Source organism: Trachurus japonicus, chromosome 17 (assembly GCF_045865225.1).
Source record: "Trachurus japonicus isolate A0001 chromosome 17, Traja_1.0".
NCBI lineage: Eukaryota > Metazoa > Chordata > Actinopteri > Carangiformes > Carangidae > Trachurus > Trachurus japonicus.
Genome location: NC_140923.1, coordinates 24,654,610 through 24,661,135, shown reverse-complemented (window position 1 = coordinate 24,661,135; position 6,526 = coordinate 24,654,610).

The window sequence follows — 6,526 nt, the reverse complement described above, 5'->3', positions numbered from 1 at the left end:
TTCCAGCAAAAGTCCACACTCTGTACAGCCTGTGTCAGCGTTGGTCGATTTGGGCAGATCTGGCCGTGGGAGGCTCAATTTGGCAAACGCAGCGTGGGGAGATTGGAGACATGACAATTTGAAGTAAAATAAGCTGTTTGGTGAATTTTCAACTGATTTCCAGCAAAAGTCCACACTCTGTACAGCCTCTGTCAGCGTTGGTCGATTTGGACAGATCTTGCCGAGAAACGCTCAGTTTGGCAAACGCAGCGTTGGGCGCCCATGGGAGCTTGGATACATCACAGTTTGAAGTAAAATAAGCTGTTTGGTGAATTTTCAACTGATTTCCAGCAAAAGTCCACACTCTGTACAGCCTGTGTCAGCGTTGGTCGATTTGGACAGATCTGGCCGAGAAACGCTCAGTTTGGCAAACGCAGCGTTGGGCGCCCATGGGAGCTTGGATACATCACAATTTGAAGTACAATAAGGTGTTTGGTGAATTTTCATCTGATTTCCAGCAAAAGTCCACACTCTGTACAGTCTGTGTCAGAGTTGGTCGATTTGGGCAGATCTGGCCGTGGGAGGCTCAATTTGGCAAACGCAGCGTGGGGAGCTTGGAGACATCACAATTTGAAGTAAAATAAGCTGTTTGGTGAATTTTCAACTGATTTCCAGCAAAAGTCCACACTCTGTACAGCCTGTGTCAGCGTTGGTCGATTTGGGCAGATCTGGCCGAGAAACGCTCAGTTTGGCAAACGCAGCGTTGGGCGCCCATGGGAGCTTGGAGACATGACAATTTGAAGTACAATAAGCTGTTTGGTGACTTTTCAACTTATTTCCAGCAAAAGTCCACACTCTGTACAGCCTGTGTCAGCGGTGGTCGATTTGGGCAGATCTGGCCGAGAAACGCTCAGTTTGGCAAACGCAGCATTGGGCGCCAATGGGAGCTTGGATACATCACAATTTGAAGTACAATAAGGTGTTTGGTGAATTTTCATCTGATTTCCAGCAAAAGTCCACACTCTGTACAGTCTGTGTCAGAGTTGGTCGATTTGGGCAGATCTGGCCGTGGGAGGCTCAATTTGGCAGACGCAGTGTGGGGAGCTTTGCGACACGACAATTTGATGTACAATAAGCTGTTTGGTGAATTTTCAACTGATTTCCAGCAAAAGTCCGCTCTCTGTACAGCCTGTGTCAGTGTTGGTCGATTTGGACAGATCTGGCCGAGAAACGCTCAGTTTGGCAAACGCAGCGTTGGGCGCCCATGGGAGCTTGGATACATCACAATTTGAAGTACAATAAGGTGTTTGGTGAATTTTCATCTGATTTCCAGCAAAAGTCCACACTCTGTACAGTCTGTGTCAGAGTTGGTCGATTTGGGCAGATCTGGCCGTGGGAGGCTCAATTTGGCAGACGCAGTGTGGGGAGCTTTGCGACACGACAATTTGATGTACAATAAGCTGTTTGGTGAATTTTCAACTGATTTCCAGCAAAAGTCCGCTCTCTGTACAGCCTGTGTCAGCGTTGGTCGATTTGGACAGATCTGGCCGAGAAACGCTCAGTTTGGCAAACGCAGCGTTGGGCGCCCATGGGAGCTTGGATACATCACAATTTGAAGTACAATAAGGTGTTTGGTGAATTTTCATCTGATTTCCAGCAAAAGTCCACACTCTGTAGAGTCTGTGTCAGAGTTGGTCGATTTGGGCAGATCTGGCCGTGGGAGGCTCAATTTGGCAAACGCAGTGTGGGGAGCTTTGCGACATGACAATTTGATGTACAATAAGCTGTTAGGTGAATTTTCAACTGATTTCCAGCAAAAGTTCACACTCTGTACAGCCTGTGTCAGCGTTGGTCGATTTGGGCAGATCTGGCCGAGAAACGCTCAGTTTGGCAAACGCAGTGATGGAAACCCATGGGAGCTTCGAGACATGACAATTTGAAGTAAAATAAGCTGTTTGGTGAATTTTCAACTGATTTCCAGCAAAAGTCCACACTCTGTACAGCCTCTGTCAGCGTTGGTCGATTTGGGCAGATCTGGCCGAGAAACGCTCAGTTTGGCAAACGCAGCGTTGGGCGCCCATGGGAGCTTGGATACATCACAATTTGAAGTACAATAAGGTGTTTGGTGAATTTTCATCTGATTTCCAGCAAAAGTCCACACTCTGTACAGTCTGTGTCAGAGTTGGTCGATTTGGGCAGATCTGGCCGTGGGAGGCTCAATTTGGCAAACGCAGCGTGGGGAGCTTGGAGACATCACAATTTGAAGTAAAATAAGCTGTTTGGTGAATTTTCAACTGATTTCCAGCAAAAGTCCACACTCTGTACAGCCTGTGTCAGCGTTGGTCGATTTGGGCAGATCTGGCCGAGAAACGCTCAGTTTGGCAAACGCAGCGTTGGGGAGCTTGGAGACATGACAATTTGAAGTACAATAAGCTGTTTGGTGACTTTTCAACTGATTTCCAGCAAAAGTCCACACTCTGTACAGCCTGTGTCAGCGTTGGTCGATTTGGGCAGATCTGGCCGAGAAACGCTCAGTTTGGCAAACGCAGCATTGGGCGCCCATGGGAGCTTGGATACATCACAATTTGAAGTACAATAAGCTGTTTGGTGAATTTTCATCTGATTTCCAGCAAAAGTCCACACTCTGTACAGTCTGTGTCAGAGTTGGTCGATTTGGGCAGATCTGGCCGTGGGAGGCTCAATTTGGCAAACGCAGTGTGGGGAGCTTTGCGACACGACAATTTGATGTACAATAAGCTGTTTGGTGAATTTTCAACTGATTTCCAGCAAAAGTCCACACTCTGTAGAGTCTGTGTCAGAGTTGGTCGATTTGGGCAGATCTGGCCGTGGGAGGCTCAATTTGGCAAACGCAGTGTGGGGAGCTTTGCGACATGACAATTTGATGTACAATAAGCTGTTTGGTGAATTTTCAACTGATTTCCAGCAAAAGTCCGCTCTCTGTACAGCCTGTGTCAGCGTTGGTCGATTTGGACAGATCTGGCCGAGAAACGCTCAGTTTGGCAAACGCAGCGTTGGGCGCCCATGGGAGCTTGGATACATCACAATTTGAAGTACAATAAGGTGTTTGGTGAATTTTCATCTGATTTCCAGCAAAAGTCCACACTCTGTACAGTCTGTGTCAGAGTTGGTCGATTTGGGCAGATCTGGCCGTGGGAGGCTCAATTTGGCAGACGCAGTGTGGGGAGCTTTGCGACACGACAATTTGATGTACAATAAGCTGTTTGGTGAATTTTCAACTGATTCCCAGCAAAAGTCCGCTCTCTGTACAGCCTGTGTCAGCGTTGGTCGATTTGGACAGATCTGGCCGAGAAACGCTCAGTTTGGCAAACGCAGCGTTGGGCGCCCATGGGAGCTTGGATACATCACAATTTGAAGTACAATAAGGTGTTTGGTGAATTTTCATCTGATTTCCAGCAAAAGTCCACACTCTGTACAGTCTGTGTCAGAGTTGGTCGATTTGGGCAGATCTGGCCGTGGGAGGCTCAATTTGGCAAACGCAGTGTGGGGAGCTTTGCGACACGACAATTTGATGTACAATAAGCTGTTTGGTGAATTTTCAACTGATTTCCAGCAAAAGTCCACACTCTGTACAGCCTGTGTCAGCGTTGGTCGATTTGGGCAGATCTGGCCGAGAAACGCTCAGTTTGGCAAACGCAGTGATGGAAACCCATGGGAGCTTCGAGACATGACAATTTGAAGTACAATAAGCTGTTTGGTGAATTTTCAACTGATTTCCAGCAAAAGTCCACACTCTGTACAGCCTGTGTCAGCGTTGGTCGATTTGGGCAGATCTGGCCGTGGGAGGCTCAATTTGGCAAACGCAGCGTGGGGAGATTGGAGACATGACAATTTGAAGTAAAATAAGCTGTTTGGTGAATTTTCAACTGATTTCCAGCAAAAGTCCACACTCTGTACAGCCTCTGTCAGCGTTGGTCGATTTGGGCAGATCTTGCCGAGAAACGCTCAGTTTGGCAAACGCAGCGTTGGGCGCCCATGGGAGCTTGGATACATCACAGTTTGAAGTAAAATAAGCTGTTTGGTGAATTTTCAACTGATTTCCAGCAAAAGTCCACACTCTGTACAGCCTGTGTCAGCGTTGGTCGATTTGGACAGATCTGGCCGAGAAACGCTCAGTTTGGCAAACGCAGCGTTGGGCGCCCATGGGAGCTTGGATACATCACAATTTGAAGTACAATAAGGTGTTTGGTGAATTTTCATCTGATTTCCAGCAAAAGTCCACACTCTGTACAGTCTGTGTCAGAGTTGGTCGATTTGGGCAGATCTGGCCGTGGGAGGCTCAATTTGGCAAACGCAGCGTGGGGAGCTTGGAGACATCACAATTTGAAGTAAAATAAGCTGTTTGGTGAATTTTCAACTGATTTCCAGCAAAAGTCCACACTCTGTACAGCCTGTGTCAGCGTTGGTCGATTTGGGCAGATCTGGCCGAGAAACGCTCAGTTTGGCAAACGCAGCGTTGGGCGCCCATGGGAGCTTGGAGACATGACAATTTGAAGTACAATAAGCTGTTTGGTGACTTTTCAACTTATTTCCAGCAAAAGTCCACACTCTGTACAGCCTGTGTCAGCGGTGGTCGATTTGGGCAGATCTGGCCGAGAAACGCTCAGTTTGGCAAACGCAGCATTGGGCGCCCATGGGAGCTTGGATACATCACAATTTGAAGTACAATAAGGTGTTTGGTGAATTTTCATCTGATTTCCAGCAAAAGTCCACACTCTGTACAGTCTGTGTCAGAGTTGGTCGATTTGGGCAGATCTGGCCGTGGGAGGCTCAATTTGGCAGACGCAGTGTGGGGAGCTTTGCGACACGACAATTTGATGTACAATAAGCTGTTTGGTGAATTTTCAACTGATTTCCAGCAAAAGTCCGCTCTCTGTACAGCCTGTGTCAGTGTTGGTCGATTTGGACAGATCTGGCCGAGAAACGCTCAGTTTGGCAAACGCAGCGTTGGGCGCCCATGGGAGCTTGGATACATCACAATTTGAAGTACAATAAGGTGTTTGGTGAATTTTCATCTGATTTCCAGCAAAAGTCCACACTCTGTACAGTCTGTGTCAGAGTTGGTCGATTTGGGCAGATCTGGCCGTGGGAGGCTCAATTTGGCAGACGCAGTGTGGGGAGCTTTGCGACACGACAATTTGATGTACAATAAGCTGTTTGGTGAATTTTCAACTGATTTCCAGCAAAAGTCCGCTCTCTGTACAGCCTGTGTCAGCGTTGGTCGATTTGGACAGATCTGGCCGAGAAACGCTCAGTTTGGCAAACGCAGCGTTGGGCGCCCATGGGAGCTTGGATACATCACAATTTGAAGTACAATAAGGTGTTTGGTGAATTTTCATCTGATTTCCAGCAAAAGTCCACACTCTGTAGAGTCTGTGTCAGAGTTGGTCGATTTGGGCAGATCTGGCCGTGGGAGGCTCAATTTGGCAAACGCAGTGTGGGGAGCTTTGCGACATGACAATTTGATGTACAAGAAGCTGTTTGGTGAAATTTCAACTGATTTCCAGCAAAAGTTCACACTCTGTACAGCCTGTGTCAGCGTTGGTCGATTTGGGCAGATCTGGCCGAGAAACGCTCAGTTTGGCAAACGCAGTGATGGAAACCCATGGGAGCTTCGAGACATGACAATTTGAAGTAAAATAAGCTGTTTGGTGAATTTTCAACTGATTTCCAGCAAAAGTCCACACTCTGTACAGCCTCTGTCAGCGTTGGTCGATTTGGGCAGATCTGGCCGAGAAACGCTCAGTTTGGCAAACGCAGCGTTGGGCGCCCATGGGAGCTTGGATACATCACAATTTGAAGTACAATAAGGTGTTTGGTGAATTTTCATCTGATTTCCAGCAAAAGTCCACACTCTGTACAGTCTGTGTCAGAGTTGGTCGATTTGGGCAGATCTGGCCGTGGGAGGCTCAATTTGGCAAACGCAGCGTGGGGAGCTTGGAGACATCACAATTTGAAGTAAAATAAGCTGTTTGGTGAATTTTCAACTGATTTCCAGCAAAAGTCCACACTCTGTACAGCCTGTGTCAGCGTTGGTCGATTTGGGCAGATCTGGCCGAGAAACGCTCAGTTTGGCAAACGCAGCGTTGGGCGCCCATGGGAGCTTGGAGACATGACAATTTGAAGTACAATAAGCTGTTTGGTGACTTTTCAACTGATTTCCAGCAAAAGTCCACACTCTGTACAGCCTGTGTCAGCGTTGGTCGATTTGGGCAGATCTGGCCGAGAAACGCTCAGTTTGGCAAACGCAGCATTGGGCGCCCATGGGAGCTTGGATACATCACAATTTGAAGTACAATAAGCTGTTTGGTGAATTTTCATCTGATTTCCAGCAAAAGTCCACACTCTGTACAGTCTGTGTCAGAGTTGGTCGATTTGGGCAGATCTGGCCGTGGGAGGCTCAATTTGGCAGACGCAGTGTGGGGAGCTTTGCGACACGACAATTTGATGTACAATAAGCTGTTTGGTGAATTTTCAACTGATTTCCAGCAAAAGTCCACACTCTGTA